Raw genomic sequence first — 17,371 nt, forward strand, 5'->3', positions numbered from 1 at the left:
TGTCGCACTCTCCTTTAAAAGTCTTCTCCAAACCAACTTTTCAACCAAGCATTTTTGTTTTCCATCCTAACTTCTCCCACTATAGCTCAGTATCCATTCCTTTACCTTTTTGTACTTGTGAAATACTCTGGGACAACTGTCATGTGAGAGTATCTTTAAGAACTAGGTGTTTATCAAATAGCTGTAGTGAATGTATCTTTAAGAACTGGGGATGGGATTCTCTCAGCCCAGGGCCGGGCCGGAGAATCTCCGCGACCGGTGCGAATCGCGCCACGCCGCCCCGATGCCGGCACGTGAGAGAGCGGAGAATCGGCGCCCAGTTCATAGAACATAGAACATATAGTGCAGAAGGAGGCCATTCGGCCCATTGAATCAGCACCGACCCACTTAAGCCCTCACTTCCACCCTATATCTGTGATCCAATAACCCCTCCTAACTTTTTTGGTCACTAAGGCCAATTTAGCGTGGCCAATCCACCTAACCTGCATGTCTTTGGACTGTGGGAGGAAAGCGGAGCACCCGGAGGAAACCCACGCAGCCACGGGGAGAACGTGCAGACTCTGCACAGACAGCGACCCAGCGGGGAATCGAACCTGGGATCCCGGCGCCGCGAAGCCACAGCGCCACCCACTTGTGCCACCGTTTATTACTTTGAAATCCTCAAATAATGTGGACTTCACGCCGGGACTGGCAGCTGGAGCGGCGTGAACCGCTCCAGTGCCATGCTGGCCCCCTGTAGGGGCCAGAATTATTCGTCAGGTCGGCCCGTTCACGACGTTGTAAAACGCGACAGCGTTTACGATGGCGTGGACACTCTTGAGCAGGCAGCTACAGTGTGTTTTAGTTTTGTTTTCAGAGCTGGATAGCTGCAGGCAAAGCAAACAGCTGTATAGTGATCTAAAAGAACAAAGAACAAAGAAATGTACAGCACAGGAACAGGCCCTTCGGCCCTCCAAGCCCGTGCCGACCATACTGCCCGACTAAACTACAATCTTCTACACTTCCTGGGTCCGTATCCTTCTATTCCCATCCTATTCATATATTTGTCAAGATGCCCCTTAAATGTCCCTATCGTCCCTGCTTCCACTACCTCCTCCGGTAGTGAGTTCCAGGCACCCACTACCCTCGGTGTAAAAAACTTGCCTCGTACATCTACTCTAAACCTTGCCCCTCTCACCTTAAACCTATGCCCCCTAGTAATTGACCCCTCTACCCTGGGGAAAAGCCTCTGACTATCCACTCTGTCTATGCCCCTCATAATTTTGTATACCTCTATCAGGTCTCCCCTCAACCTCCTTCGTTCCAGTGAGAACAAACCGAGTTTATTCAATCGCTCCTCATAGCTTATGCCCTCCATACCAGGCAACATTCTGGTAAATCTCTTCTGCACCCTCTCTAAAGCCTCCACATCCTTCTGGTAGTGTGGCGACCAGAATTGAACACTATACTCCAAGTGTGGCCTAACTAAGGTTCTATACAGCTGCAACATGACTTGCCAATTCTTATACTCAATGCCCCGGCCAATGAAGGCAAGCATGCCGTATGCCTTCTTGACTACCTTCTCCACCTGTGTTGCCCCTTTCAATGACCTGTGGACCTGTACTCCTAGATCTCTTTGACTTTCAATACTCTTGAGGGTTCTACCATTCACTGTATATTCCCTACCTGCATTAGCCCTTCCAAAATGCATTACCTCACATTTGTCCGGATTAAACTCCATCTGCCATCTCTCCGCCCTGTCTACAAACTGCAAACTGTCTCCAGATCATTTTAGGATTTCAAAGTAATACCTGTTTCTGTAAAGAATTTAAGCCTGCTGTCTTTCTGTAAAAAGGGTATTTTGGTCTTATGGATGTTGTTAGGAAAGTTATGAAGGGTTACTAATAGAATATTGTATCTGTGGGGATTATTGGTGTTGATAGTTGTTAAGATGTTTACTGTGGGTTTATAAAGTGTTAACTGAATTCATAAATAAACATGGTTTTGTTTTAAAAGTACTTTAGATCTCTGTTGCATCACACCTGTAAAGTAGGCCCTTGTGCTCCCCATAACTGAAATTTCTTAAAAGTTGTGGGTCAGGTGAACTCCATGATACACTTTGGGGTTCTCTAAACCTTGACCCGTAACACAACTGAATTTCAAAGTCACAAAACAACTTTTGTTGACTTTGCCAAATCACTCAAACAGGGTGGCTCCCTTTCAGAATCTCAATCTTCATTTTCTTAGGCCAGGGTGGCGCTGAGAGGATTGGGATTGCTAAAGTTAAGAACACAGCTGATGGTAAACACCAGGATATTCCAAATCCCAGAAGGGAACTTGAAACACCTGCTCTCAATTGTACTTTTGCAATTTGGTGCAATATGAGGACAGGTTTGAAAACTAAAGAATGATCCCAGATTCTTTGTGCTGATTTAAAATAAAATAAATGTTTCTGAAACAATGAAATACACAACAAAAAAGTAAATCTACAGTACAGAGGAGGTCATTCAGCCCATCGAGTCTGCACCAACCCTCCCAAACAGCACCCTATGCTCACTCCCCTGCCCTATCATTGTAACCCCACCTAACCTGGACACTGAGGGGCAATTTAGCATGGTCAATCCAACTAACCAGCACATATTTGGACAGTGGGAGGAAACCAAAGCACCTGGCGGAAACCCATGCAGACACTGGGAGAAAGAACAACCTCTACACAGATAGTCACCCAAGGCTGGAATTGAACCCAGGTCCCTGGAGCTGTGAGGCAGCAGTGCTAACCATTGTGCCACCGTGCCGCCCAATGGCTATATACTCAATGGCTATACACAGTATGTCTAAATGTATCCCATTCCAAATCCCTTTAATCCCCTACCTTCAGAGCTACTTCTCCCCAAACATTATCCAATAAGGCTTTAAAAACTATAGGCTAAATCCAGGAATAAACCTCTTACTTATACCTTTGATGTCCTATTCTCCCTTGATACTAACTTGCCTTAGATAAACATCTGATAAAAGTGTTGCCAGGCTCATCAACATATCAAAACACTAGTTCCATTAACCTCGCAAAACTGCCCCTTCCATTAAGAACTTTCATTTTCAAATAGTTTTTAAAAACACATAACAAGCAGAACACATTCCAAATTATTGGATTTCCTTGATATTTCATATTAGCACGATTTTTCCTGACACTAAATTTTGAGAAAATTGTTCTTAGCGGAGCAGACTCGATGGGCCAAGTGGCCTAATTCTGCTCCTATGTCTTATGGTCTTCCTGCTCCAAGTAATAAGAATCCCATTTCACATTCCCCTTTCCACCTGTCTAGAGTCTCAGCAGACTGGACAGAGTCAGGACAGAGATTATAGTATACCCAATGCCAGCCTGATGTCACATCTACACATGTGTTTCCGGGCAGCATGGACAAGTTGAGTCGAAGGGCCTGTTTCCATGCTGGAACCCTGTCTGACTCTATAAAACATTTACCTTACCGTTTGTGCATCATTTTGTCCATCATTGTACAGAAATACTCCCTATTAAAATAATTGGATAATTAAAGTGCTGATAATCTAAAATTAAAGCATTTATTGCCTGATCCTAATTACTCTTAAGGTGGTGGTGAACCATCTGCTTAAATATAACTAAATGACTTGCTAAGCCATTTCAGATAGCAGTGAAGAATCAACCACATTGCTGTGGGTCTGGAATTACATGTAGGCCAGACCAAGTAAGACCTGCAGACTCCCATCCTTAAAAGGTATTAATGCACTAGAAGGATGTTTATGACAATTGGATTATTCACCTTCCAATTTCAGATGTATGTAATTTAATCTAAATTCAAGCTGCTGCGATGGGGTTTGATCTCATGTCTCTGGATCATCAATCCTCTGGATTATTTATCCAGTAGCATATCCACTATGTAGTCATACCCCTGGAGTTAAATTAAACTCATTATAATAGTTTATAGAAAAAGCAGTGTACTACGCTAATGGATTTGTGATGGGACCAGCAGTTTTGTCTTCACTGAATGATTGAATTTATGAACACAGTAGTCCATAGGGAAAAGAAGAATGTGAAGATAAAGGGACAGAAAATTTTGGCCTGTACTATAACATGAATAACGATAAATATTTGTGACTGGAGTGTCATGCATAAAGCACAATGGCCAATATTTTGTTCGCTGGCCTTATAAATGAATGGAACAATGTTGTTGATGCAATTACACCGATCAGAGAGAATTTGATCACTTTGTCTCCTTGAAAATCCATGAGGAGCTGTGGGACCTGGGTCAGTGATTACGGAACCAGGGCTTCCAACAGTTGAATTATTTCTCAGTCTTTTTTACTCTCTATTCTGTTTTGATAACATCTTGAGATTTAAACTGGAGATTAGACAGACAAATTAACAGGTGTGGAATCTTAACATAAATTGTCAAGGAAGCTGGAAGCAAAGAACAATACAGCACAGGAGCAGACCCTTTGGCCCTCTAAGTCTGTACCGGTTATGATACCACCCTTGGCCACAGCCTTCAGCACTTACTAGTGCCGTATCCCTCTCTACCCATCCAAGTGCAGTTTTACCAAAGTTCTATACAACTGCAGCATGATTTGCCAGTTTTTATACTCTATGCCTCGTCCAATGAAGGCAAGCATTCCATATGCTTTCTCGATTACCTTGTCCACTTGTGTTGCCACTCTCAAAGATCTGTAGACCTGTAAACCCAGATCCCGCTGACTTTCTATATTCCTAAGAGTTTTGCCATTTACTGTCTATTTCCCCTCTATGTTAGACCTACCAAAATGCATTACCTCACATTTGTCTGGATTTAAATCCATTTGCCATTTCTCTGCTCCAACCTACCTATGTCCTGCTGAATCTTCTGACGGTCCTCAACACTACTTGCCACTCCACCAACCTTGGTGTCATCCATGAACTTACTAATCAGACCAGCTACATTTTCCTCCAAGTCGTTTATGTATACTACAAACAACAGAGGCCCCGGCACCGATTACTGTGGAACACCACTAGTCACAACCTTCCATTCAGAAAACACCCTTCTATTGCTACCCTTAACCACCCTCCCCTCATCAATCATCTTTATCACCTCATCAAAAAACTCGATGAAGTTAGTGAGGCCCGACCTCCCCTTCACAAAACCATGCTGTCTATCGCTAATGAGTTCATTTATAAATCCTGTCCCTGAGAATTCTCTCCAATAATTTACCAACATGAGGCTCACCGGCCTATAGTTTCCTGGATTATCCCTGCTACCTTTCTTAAATAGCGGTACCACATTAACTATTCTCCAGTTCTCTGAGAACTCACCTGTAGCCAATGTGGATACAAATGTTGATCTCCAAATTTCTTTCTCTGTCAGTCTGGCCTCAATAAAAGTTGAGACGGATTCGCACGTAAACAGAAGTTATTTATTTAGCTTGCAAGCTTAATCATCTTACAGAAATGTAAGAGACATCCAGCCTCTTTCATTCCAGAAAACGACTGACTAAAAGACAAAGAGATCTCTGCAAAATCAATTCAAATGGTATCAAGTTTCACATACTCGACGGACATAGGTCAGCCTAGGTCCCTCCTGACCTGTTCGATCTATTCTGATTGGCTCACTTCCAATCCCTTTCTCTGGCCCCTATCAATGCAGTCTCACTCTCATAGACACACCTCTTCCTGCTTTTTCCATGCGGTCTCAAATTCCTTTGTCCCTAACTGCAAAAATCAAAGTGGCTTATTTCTACATTACATTAACTAGTATCTCTAAAGTAACTATTTTATATCACATTCGTCACAAAGATGTCAGTCAAGGCCCCAACAATTTCCCCCCTTGCTTCCCTCAGTATTCTGGGGTAAATCCCATCAAGCCCAGGACCCTTATCTACCGTAATGTCTTTTAAAACACCTAACAACTCCTCCTTTTTGATGTCAACATGACCCAAACTATCCACACACCCTACCCAAGAATCATCTTCCACAAAGTTCTTTTCTTTGAACACTGATGCAAAGTACTTATTTAATACCGCGTCCATTCCCTCAAACATAAGATTCCATCCACTGTCCTTAAGTGGTCCAATCCTTTCCCTGGCCTCCATCTTGCTTTTTACATATGAATAAAAAGCCTTGGAATTCACCTTAATCCGATTTGCCAAGGACTTTTTATGACCCTTCCTAGCCCTCTTAATTTCCTGCTTAAGTACCTTCCTACTTTATTTATACTCCTCATGGGCTTTGACTGTTCCCACCCTTCTAAAACGTACAAAAGCCTCCTTTTTCTTTTTGACGAGGTTCACAATATCCCTCGTTATCCAAGGCTCCCTAAACGTCCCATACGTATCCTTTGTTCTCTCAGGATCGTGACTTTCCTGAATCCTAATCAACTGTCACTTGAAAGACTCCCACATGTCCGATGTTGATTACCCCCCAACAGCCACACCCAATCTAAATTCTTCAATTCCTGTCTAATGTTATCGTAATTTGTCTTTCCCCAGTTTAGCACCTTAAGGTGAGGGTTACCCTCATCCCTATCCAAAAGTACCCTAAAACTTATGAAATTGTGGTCACTACTCCCAAAATGTTCCCCGACTGAAACCTCAACCACCTGTATAAGCTCATTCCCCAATACCAGATCCAGTACTGCCCCTTTCTTAGTTGGACTTTCTACATATTGTATCAAGAAGCCTTCCTGGAATCACCTTAAAAACTCTGCCCCATCCAAGCTCCTAGCATTAAGTTAGTCCCAGTCAATATAGGGAAAGTTTAAATCCCCTATCACATCAACCCTGTTACTTTTGTACCTGTCCAAAATCTCTCTACTTATCTGCTCCTCCATCTCTCGCTGGCAGTTGGGGGCCTGTAATAAACCCCCAAAATTGTGATTGCCCCCTTCCTGTTCCTGAGCTCTACCCAGATCGCCTCATTGTTTGAGCCCTCTGAGGTGTCCTCCTATAGTATGGCTATAAATATTTGCCTTAACCAGTAATGCTACATCCCCCACATTCCACAACCTATGTTGTTCCCGGTCCTTTCTGTAAGAATATGTAGTTCATGGCACCTCAGAAGAGTCATGAACCATTTAGGAACCCCAATTCTAATTGGGTAACAAAAAGAGAAAAAGAGGCAATCACCTGCTCCTGATAGTCTTTCACTGACAGACTTTGAAGTACATAAAAGAAATATTCTGTCAGTTTCAATGGTTAGATGCTGTGATTGATTAGCGGGCTCTGTCCTGCAAAGGTAAATTGATCAGCATTGTGTAAGCAATTAGTTCTTGGACACAAGTAGCACTGCTGCTCAAGTGTTAAGGACTCACAGACGTTGCTGTATTCAGTGCCTTCAGCCATTTCTTTGCATTGATTGAATTGAATTAGCTTAAGACCGGTATCTATGATACCAGGGACCTCAAGGGGATGGCACTTCAGGCTAAAGATGCTTGCAAATGATTCTGCCCTGTCTTTTGCACTGACGTGAATGGCTCCTCCATCATTGAGGATGGGAATATTGTGGAGACTCATCTTCCAGTGAGTTGTTAATCTTTATTAATCTGTTAATTAGTATCGCAGGTAGGTTTACATTAACACAGCAATGAAATTAATTGTCCATCATCATTCCCAACTGGATGTAACAGGACTGCAGGGCTTTAGTTTGATCTATTGGTTGTTGGATTATTCAGCTCTATCTATCGGAATGCTGCTTCTACGGTTTAGCATACCAGCAGACCTGTGATGTAATTTCACCAGTTTAGCACCTCATTTTTAGATATGCGTGGTGCTGCTCCTGGCATGCTCGCTTCCATTTCTCATTCAACTAGGGTTGATCTCCAGGCTAAGCAACTGCTGTTCGATAGCACTGTTGATGGCCCCGTTCATCACTTTACGATGATCAAGAGTAGACTGATGGGGCGATAATTGGCCGGGTTGGATTTATTCTGTTTTTTTGTGCATGGGACATATCTGGAAATTTTTCGCATTGCTGGTTAGATGTCAGTGTTCAAGTTGTACTGGAACAGCTTGGCTCGGGGGGCCTGGCAAGTTTTGGAGCACAGAACTGCTCAATACTGACAATACTGCCAGAATATTATTGGGGCCATAGCCTTTGCAGTACCCAGTGCCTTCAACCATTTACTGACATCATATGGAATGAATCAAATTGGCTGAAAACTGGCATCTCTGATGCTGGGGTGCTCCGGAGGCCAAGATGAATCATCCACTCAGCATTTCTGGCTGAAGATTGTTGAAAATGTTTCATCCTTATCCTTTTCACTGATGTACCGAGCTCATCCAATATTTAGGATGAGATAATTTTGGAGCCTCTCTTTGGTGTAAAGTCTTTCTTGCCATGAAAGTTTCCAGGCTTTTTGATGACAGAGGGCAACAGAGGCAAGGAGGATATGCTGAAAACAGAAGAGACAATAACATTCTCCAGTGGCACGTTATTAATATAGCACAACTGGTCTTTTCGAGGGTGGGCATGCAGAACTCCGAACGTAGGAAGTCCTTGCCCTTCCTTGCATTGACATTTTTTTGGGACAGGCAGTATTGGCAATCGAAAACTCGCATGTTAGGCCAATATACAGCTCAGCCTGGACAAGACCTAGTTTCAAATTCTTCGAGCATAATTCAGCCAAAGTTACAATGGGTGAGATTGTGAGAGTACAGAACAAATATTATACATGAGGAAAAAGGGTGGGCCTCACAAAGCTGGATTTCTTGGTTATCAAAGAGCATAGAGTGGGGCATTGCAAAAGTTACTGAGAGGTCAATGCTGCAGAATGCCTAGGGGATGCAGGGTGAAATACAAAACCAAATAGAGGGCTTGGAAAATAATTTGAAATTAAAGTAAAGGAAAACCCAAAGATAATTTATAAATACATAAAAAAAGTAAGAAAAGGAGGAGTTGGCCTTATTATTAGTAATAAGTCAATTAGCATATTTGAAAGTGGTCAAATCACCAGATCATGTTAAAATGTATCACATGCTGCTAAAAGAAACAGGATGAAATAGCAAAGGATCTGGCTATTGTTTTACAATCCTCACTGGCTACAGGTGTGATGCTGGAGTGCTGGACGACTGCCAACAGTTTACCATTATTTAAAAAGAAGAAAGGGAAAGACCACCCAACAACAGGCCAGACATTCAGATCTCAGTTGTAAGCAAATTACGGTAGCACAGTGGTTAGCAACGTTGCTTCACAGCGCCAGGGACCCAGGTTCTATTCCTGGCTTGGGTCACTGTCTGTGCAGAGTCTGCACGTTCGCCCCGTGTCTGCGTGGTTTCCTCCGGGTGCTCCCGTTTCCTCCTGCAAGACCTGAAAGACCTGCTTGTTAGGTGAATTGGACATTCTGAATTCTCCTTCTGTGTAACCGAACAGGCACTGAAATGTGGCGACTAGGGGACTTTCACAGTAACTTCATTGCAGTGTTAATGTAAGCCTACCTGCGACCTAATAAAGATTATTATTAAATTATTGGAACAGGTTCTGAGGAACAGTATAAATCGTAATGTAGAAAGGATTAACCAAAGACCGTTAAAAAGGGGTTTGTTCAGGGAACACGGGGCAGGATTCTCTGATCCTGAGGCTAAGTGTTGACGCTGTCGTAAACGTCGTCGCGTTTCACGACGGTGTAAACTTGGCCCCAGGAGCAGCGATTTTGACCTCTACAGGGGGCCAGCACGACACTGGAGTGACCCACGCTGCTCCAGCTGCCAATACCGGCGTCAGATGGGCGCCATGGGTCTGAGCATGCACAGTGCGACCGGCGTGATTGCGAGCATGTGCGGTGGCTCCCTTCTCCGTGCCGACCCCAACGCAACATGGCGTAGGGCAACAGGGGCCGGCGCGGAGGAAAAGAGACCCCCAGTCCGAGAGGCAGGCCCACCGATAGATAGGCCACGATCGCGGGCCAGGCCACAGCGAAGGCCCCCCCCCGGTCGGACCCCCTCCCCCCACCAGGCCGGCCCCGGATGGATGCATGCCGAGGTCCCGCCGAGTACGGCCACACGTGGACGGTGCCGGCGTTTTGTTTATGCGGCCGCTCGGCCCATCCTGGGCGGAGAATCGCCAAGGGGGTCGCGTAAAGCAGCCCCCGACCGGTGGCGCGCTGACCGTGCCGGCGGCAATGGCGCCGATTCTCCGCTCTCTAGCGTCGGGGCAGCGTCGCGCAATTCGCGCCCGGCCCGGCATGGGCAGAGAGAATCCTGCCCTCTGTGTCTGACTAACTTTTGAGGAGGGAGTTTGTAGAAGATACAACAATTGGCCATGTATTTGATGGTGAGGAAAAAGACTATAGACTGCAGGAAGATGTCAACAGACTGATCAGGGAAGCAGAAAAATGACAAATGGAATTCAGTCTGGGGAAGTGTGAGATAATGCATTTGTGGAAGGCAAATAATGCAGGGGAAACACAATAAATGATAGGAACTGAGGAATGTAGAGAAGCAGAGGAACCTTGGAGGGCATGTCCACAGATCACTGGACAGGTAAATAAAGCGGCAGGAAGGCATATGGAATACTTTCTTTAATTAGCCGAGGCAACAGTATATTGTAACGGAGTGGGGGGGGGGGGGAGGGGGGGAAGAGGCTATGCTGCAACTGTACAAATAGTTGGCCGAGTCGCACGAGTATGTGCCGTGTATCTGGTGGGTGGTGTTCTCAGGTGTAATAGTGGTACCCATGTCGATGATCTGGGACGTCTTGCAGAGATTGCCATGGCAGTGTTGTGTGGTCTCGTGGTTGCTGTTCTGGAGGCTGGTAGTTTGCTGCAAATAATGGTTTGTTTGAGATTGCGCGGTAGTTTGAAGGCAGCACGGTAGCATTGTGGATAGCACAATTGCTTCACAGCTCCAGGGTCCCAGGTTCGATTCCAGCTTGGGTCACTGTCTGTGCGGAGTCTGCACATCCTCCCCGTGTGTGCGTGGGTTTCCTCCGGGTGCTCCGGTTTCCTCCCACAGTCCAAAGATGTGCAGGTTAGGTGGATTGGCCATGCTAAATTGCCCTTAGTGTTGGGTGGGGTTGCTGGGTTGCGGGGATGGGGTGGAGGTGTTGAACTTGGGTAGGGTGCTCTTTCCAAGAGCCGGTGCAGACTCGATGGGCTGAATAGCCTCCTTCTGCACTGTAAATTCTATGATAAATAGTGGGGGTGTGGGGATGACCTTGGCAAGATGTTCATCTTCACCGATGACGTGTTGAAGGCTGCGAAGAAGATGCCGTAGTTTCTCCACTCCGGGGAAGTACTGGATGACGAAGGGTACTCTATCGGTTGTGTCCCGTGTTTGTCTTCTGAGGAGGTCGGTGCGTTTTTTTGCTGTGGCGTGTTGGAACTGTCGATCAATGAGTCGAGCGCCATATCCCGTTCGTACGAGGGCATCTTTCAGCGTCTGTAGATGTCTGTTACACTCCTCCTCATTTGAGCAGATCCTGTGTATATGGAGGGCTTGTCCATAGGGGATGGCTTCTTTTATGTGTTTAGGGTGGAAGCTGGAGAAGTGAAGCATCGTGAGGCTAGCCGTGGGCTTGCGGTAAAGCGAAGTGCTGAGGTGACCGTCCTTGATGGAGATGAGTGTGTCCAAGAATGCAACCAATTCTGGAGAGTAGTCCATGGTGATTCTGATGGTGGGATGGAACTTATTGATGTCATTGTGTCGTTGTTTCAGTGATTCTTCGCCGTGGGTCCAAAGGAAAACAATGTCATCGATGTATCTGGTGTATAATGTCGGTTGAAGGTCCTGTGCAGTGAGGAGGTCTTGTTCAAACTTGTGCATGAAGATGTTGGCGTATTGGGGTGCGGATCTGGTCCCCATGGCTGTTCCATGTGTCTGGATGAAGAACTTGTTGTCGAAGGTGAAGACGTTGTGATCCAGAATGAAGCGGATGAGTTGCAGAATTGCGTCTGGAGATTGGCAGTTGTCAGTGTTGAGTACTGAGGCTGTTGCAGCAATGCTGTCGTCATGGGTGATGCTGGTGTAGAGTGCCGAGACGTCCATTGTGACGAGGAATGTTCCTGGTTCAACTGGTCCATGGGTGCTGAGTTTCTGTAAGAAGTCCGTTGTATCGCTGGGCGGTCCTTGTACGATGTGTTTCAAAATGTCCTTGATGTAGCCAGAGAGGTCCTCACACAGGGTCCCATTGCCTGATACAATAGGGCGGCCTGGTGTGTTGGCCTTGTGTATTTTCTGGAGGCAATAGAGCTCTCCAACATGGGGAGTACGTGGGATGAGAGCACGTAGGGTGGATCAAATGTCTTGATCAGTCTGTTGTGTTGGCGAGTGTGTTCCTTGGTAGGATCTGCGGTAAAGACTTAATTACCTGCAAATGCTCGCATTCAAAGTATCGTCTTGCATCTTTGACTTTGTCTATATGAATGTTTCTGGAATCTACCTCTCCATTCACCTGAGGAAGGAGCAGTGCTCCGAAAGCTAGTGATTTGAAACAAACCTGTTGGACTTTAACCTGGTGTTGTAAGACATCTTACTGTGCTCACCCCAGTCCAACGCCGGCATCTCCACATCTTAAATATACTCAATGACCCAATCTCCACTGACTAGCTCTTTAAAGGTATTGGCTCAGGCATACTGGGCTGAATGGTCTCTTTCTCCACTGAATAATTCTATGACAATTCCTTAGCTGGTATGTCATTGTTGTCCTTAAAAAATATATATAATTTTATTTACTGTGATATCCGTTACAAAACATGCCATTAAATATTTTGCCTATGGAACGCATCCATCATACTTGACATCACACATTATTAGGATGCTGTACCTTGTTGGAAAACAATCTTCAAAAAAGACAAGAAAATCATTGGCTTTGAATTCCTGTCTGAAAGTTGATGAAACCGATTCTACAATTGACCTTAACAGTTTTATAAGCAGCTACAGTAGTTTGGATTTTGTATTCAGAGTAGCAATGTTAAAATAACAAGTTAGTAGCTAAATGTCATAACAGTGCTTCAAATTAAATCGTCTTGAACAACATGACAGGAGATTCACTCATCACAAAATAAACTTCAAATTGTGGGAAGGTGCTATGACTGCAGTAGTAGGGGGGCATTGACTCATACACATGGAGCCGATAAAAGCAGAAGGTAACACACAGCGAGTCAGATAGCTAAAAACAAAAATGTTCTGCACTGCGATTCTGTGACTGGTAATGCAGCATAATAAGATTGCTTTTAACCCACAGCACTGAAATTGGAGAACCCATGTTTCAATTTTACTAAATTACTCCCAATAATATGGAAGGTGACTATAATAAATCAGTAACGCAGTGTCCAAACTGACAACAAACATACCAACTAACGGGGCATGAACTTGGTCATTTGTTCATTTTTCTTTTATTCCAATAGAAAAACAATCTGAACAACTTTATAGACATTCAGCCAGTAATTCAACTGAATTGCAAGAATAGCTACGATGGAGCGCAGTTCGGTTTTGCTTCACACTATAACATCTTTTTGTTTTCATTTCCAATTTGGATAAAGAAGTACAATATGAATTTAAAATAATTATTTAGCTGCATTCAGAGAGGGCCTATAACACATGTTGAACCTTTATTAAATATTTTAATCAGCATTTTACACACTTCTGTCATACCCAACAACAGCACAGCCTGAGGCTGTTATCATCACTGCAGTCGTTAACTGTTATGCAATGGGCTACTTCCAGGCTGCAGATGGAAAAGTAGGAAGAGCTGGAGTGCTATTAACCACCAGTGTCTCTAGTTGCCAGAGCTCCCAAACAGTAGTTCAATCAAGAGCCTTCTCCCCCGACCTCAATACACTAACTATCTTGTATTCCACATTACCATTGTCCTTTTCACCACCACCCAATTTCCATCGTTCCGTCCAACCTCACTTCATTACACATTTAAACATCAACACGGGGCAGCACGGTAGCATTGTGGATAGCACAATTGCTTCACAGCTCCAGGGTCCCAGGTTCGATTCCACCTTAGGTCACTGTCTGTGCGGAGTCTGCACATCCTCCCCGTGTGTGCGTGGGTTTCCTCCGGGTGCTCCGGTTTCCTCCCACAGTCCAAAGATGTGCAGGTTAGGTGGATTGGCCTTGCTAAATTGCCCTTAGTGTCCAAAATTGCCCTTAGTGTTGGGTGGGGTTACTGGGTTATGGGGATGGGGTGGAGGTGTTGACCTTGGGTGGGGTGCTCGTTCCAAGAGCCGGTGCAGACTTGATGGGCCGAATGGCCTCCTTCTGCACTGTAAATTCTATGAAACATCAAATCGGAAAAAAAAAATCTTCACTGTGCAAGCTCTAAAATATCTGCAATGAAACACACAGCGCTGCAGCCAATGGGGGGGGGGGGGCTCATACTGAGGGGTGACTTTGTGTGGGAACATCAATCACTGCCTGGTAGCTCTGAATTTGCTGATAGGCAGCTCATTCTTGAGGCAATAGAAAACAACCTTAGACTCTAGTGGGCTCCCCTTTCAAGTGGGAAAACAGCTTGCCAGACATTGAGAGGTGGTGGAGACTGAGAGAAGTTCAGACATGGATCTCCTGGATTAGTGTGAAGTTTCTGACCTTTGATTGAGTAAAGTTTCAAAGCAGCAGCCAGGTTTCTGGCAGACAGGAAGGCAGCCCTAGACAAAAGTTAATTCGCCAACCTAACATCGGGATGCGACAGCATGCAAAGCCTTCAGTGAGGCCAGGAGGTGACGCTGGCCAATGGCCGGCGAGGGGGGCAATGGGGTGACTCTCTACCTCCAGACCATGGCTGAGGAAAGCGGGTCGGCAACAGACCAAACAAAGAACAGAGGCCAGGCCAGAATGCCAGCAGTAGGAGACAGGCAGCCAGCCTGTAGCACGCATGGTTGTCGAGGGTCGAGGCCCGGCCACCCGGGCGAGAGCTGGGAGGTGAGCAGCAGTTCGGAGGTGTGAAGAAGGGCAAGCAAGCCGGCACCGTGCTCTTTGGGAAACGGGGAGCAGCAGCCAGCAGGAGAGGGGGTGGGTGGGGGGTGGGGAGTGGGTGGGGGTGGTGCCTTAACCAGAGCCAAACGCCAGCAAAGACTGAGTGAGAGGTTTGGCCAGAACCAACATTTTCATCCTTCTTGTTTTGCATGTTGAATTTATCGCTTTTGGGGGGTCATTTCGCACCCTTATCGATGTTGGTGTCTTTTATGATATCCTTGACCATCGGCATCACAGCTTTCCCAAATATTATTGCCAACCGCCAGTTACTGTGGTAGATTTTGGCAGTGAGCTCCAGCTCATCCTCACACCAATTATTTTCACAATTTCCAAAGACTACCCCCCTACCGACCTCTCATAAGCTTTGTTTAATTTGTCACTGCTTTTGTGCAGCTTAGACAATCGGCTGCCTTTGCTTCAGGGGACTTCATTTGAGTGAAGATTCTGAAAATTTATATTGATGAATCATTGAAATCAAGGCAGATCAACCCCGGTCAATATGAAGAGACATTTTGAACCGGAAGTCAAAAACGCAAAAAGCTGAAGGTGAGGAAAGAGGATGAAGTTCAGCAGAAAACGTTTGTCACTTCGCTTAAAAAGGTTTGAAGTACTGAGCAGTGCCCAAGCTGAACATTCATCCTCAACAACAACATCCACCAAAAGTTTTGGTGACTCGCCTGATGAGTTCAACCTGCCAATTTCAACACATTGTCTGAAAACCTTGAACAAGAAGGGCAAGAGGACACTGAAATGGGAATGCAATTACAAAATACTCTAGCTCATTGTTCTTCTTCTGCTGCTGAAGTGAGGGCAAGAGACCCACCCTGAAGACATTGCCTTCTGGCCAAACTCTGTTTCACTGGGTATGATTGAATATTTTGTGATAAATAGACCAGAGAACCTAGGTAACATGGACAATTTGTGAAAAGGGCTTGATGTTTGAGGCCAAAAGCAGTTTAGAAGTCTTTATGTCCCATGATAGATAGGTTCTTGATAAATAAGGGGATCAGGGGTTATGGGGCGAAGGCAGGGGAATTGGGATGAGAAAAATATTACCCATGATTGAATAGCATAGCAGACTTGATGGGTCGAGTGGTATAATTCTGCTCCTATGTCTTATGGTCTTATTTTCTGAACATGAAGAGAAATGACTTGGCGGAAAGGAGAAATTGGATGATTTTTTTCGGAAACCCAAGTCTACTGTTATGTTGGTAAATTATTCCCTGACCCTAGTAAAGGGAAACAATAATTAATTGAAGGGTACTCTAACTGGAGAAATGTTGGAAGAGATATTTCTGATCACAAAACTTCCAAAATCCATATTAAGGCTATGTGTGCATTCGTTCAAAGATGTAAATTATCTGGAAGGATTGACTCTGCGTTATTGGCTCAGTTAGAAAAGAAGTGTTCCTATTGGAGGAAAGTGCTGAGACATGTTGCTGCCATAGTCAAACTGCTGTCTTCCTTGGGCCTACCCCAAGTCTAAAATATAATCTTTTATCCCATCTTGAATATCTCAGCACGTTTGATGAGCTTTTCAAAGAGCATTTTAAAAGTTATCAATATTGTGGCTCAGGGAAGACTTAATTTTTAACACACCAATCCTATGTTGACTTCATCACGATAATGGCAGAGCAACTCAGAAACCAATTCACTAATGAAGTAAAAGTTGCCAAATGCTATTCCATAATACTTGATTCAACATCAAATATGAATCATGTGGACCACTTAACATTATTTTTCAGATAAGTGACCAGTGATGTTTTTTTTTAATTTAAAATACTCAATTCATTCCTTTTTCCAATTAAAGGGCAATTTAGCATGGCCAATCCACCTACTCGGCACATCTTTGGGTTGTAGGGGTGAGACTCACGCAGACACAGGGAGAACGTGCAAACTCCACACGGACAGAGACCTAGGGCCAGGATCGAACCCAGGTCCTCTGCGCCGTGAGGCAGCAGTGCTAACCACTGCACCGGCATGCCACCCCTGTGAAGTTGTAGAGCAATTCCTTTGGTTTGTCCAGCTAAAATCTCACACTTCTGAATACCTGGAGCAACTGTATTGGAAATCTTGCAAATTTAGGTTTGGACGTAAAATTTGTCGTGGGCAGAGTATCACTAATGCCGCAAATATGCAGGAAAATATTCAGGTCAATTAGCAAGACTGAACAAAGCAAACCCTTGTGCATTATTCATCCTATGTTCCAGTTACTCCTTGAATTTAATCTGCAACACAGCAGCTAAATCATATGAGGCAGCCGTACATTTTTTAGACTTTGTTTAAAATGGGTGTGCCTTCTTTTCAGTTTCCATGCATAAGTGGAATATGCTGCAATCACAGTTGGAGCAGGCACATGGAAAATATTTGATGGTCAAAAGAATCTATGACACCAGGTGGTCCACTCATGCAGATGCTGTTCTGACTTTGAGGCTGAACTTTATTGATATAAAGGAATGCTTATCGGACA

This window comes from Scyliorhinus torazame, chromosome 5 (assembly GCF_047496885.1).
Source record: "Scyliorhinus torazame isolate Kashiwa2021f chromosome 5, sScyTor2.1, whole genome shotgun sequence".
Lineage (NCBI taxonomy): Eukaryota > Metazoa > Chordata > Chondrichthyes > Carcharhiniformes > Scyliorhinidae > Scyliorhinus > Scyliorhinus torazame.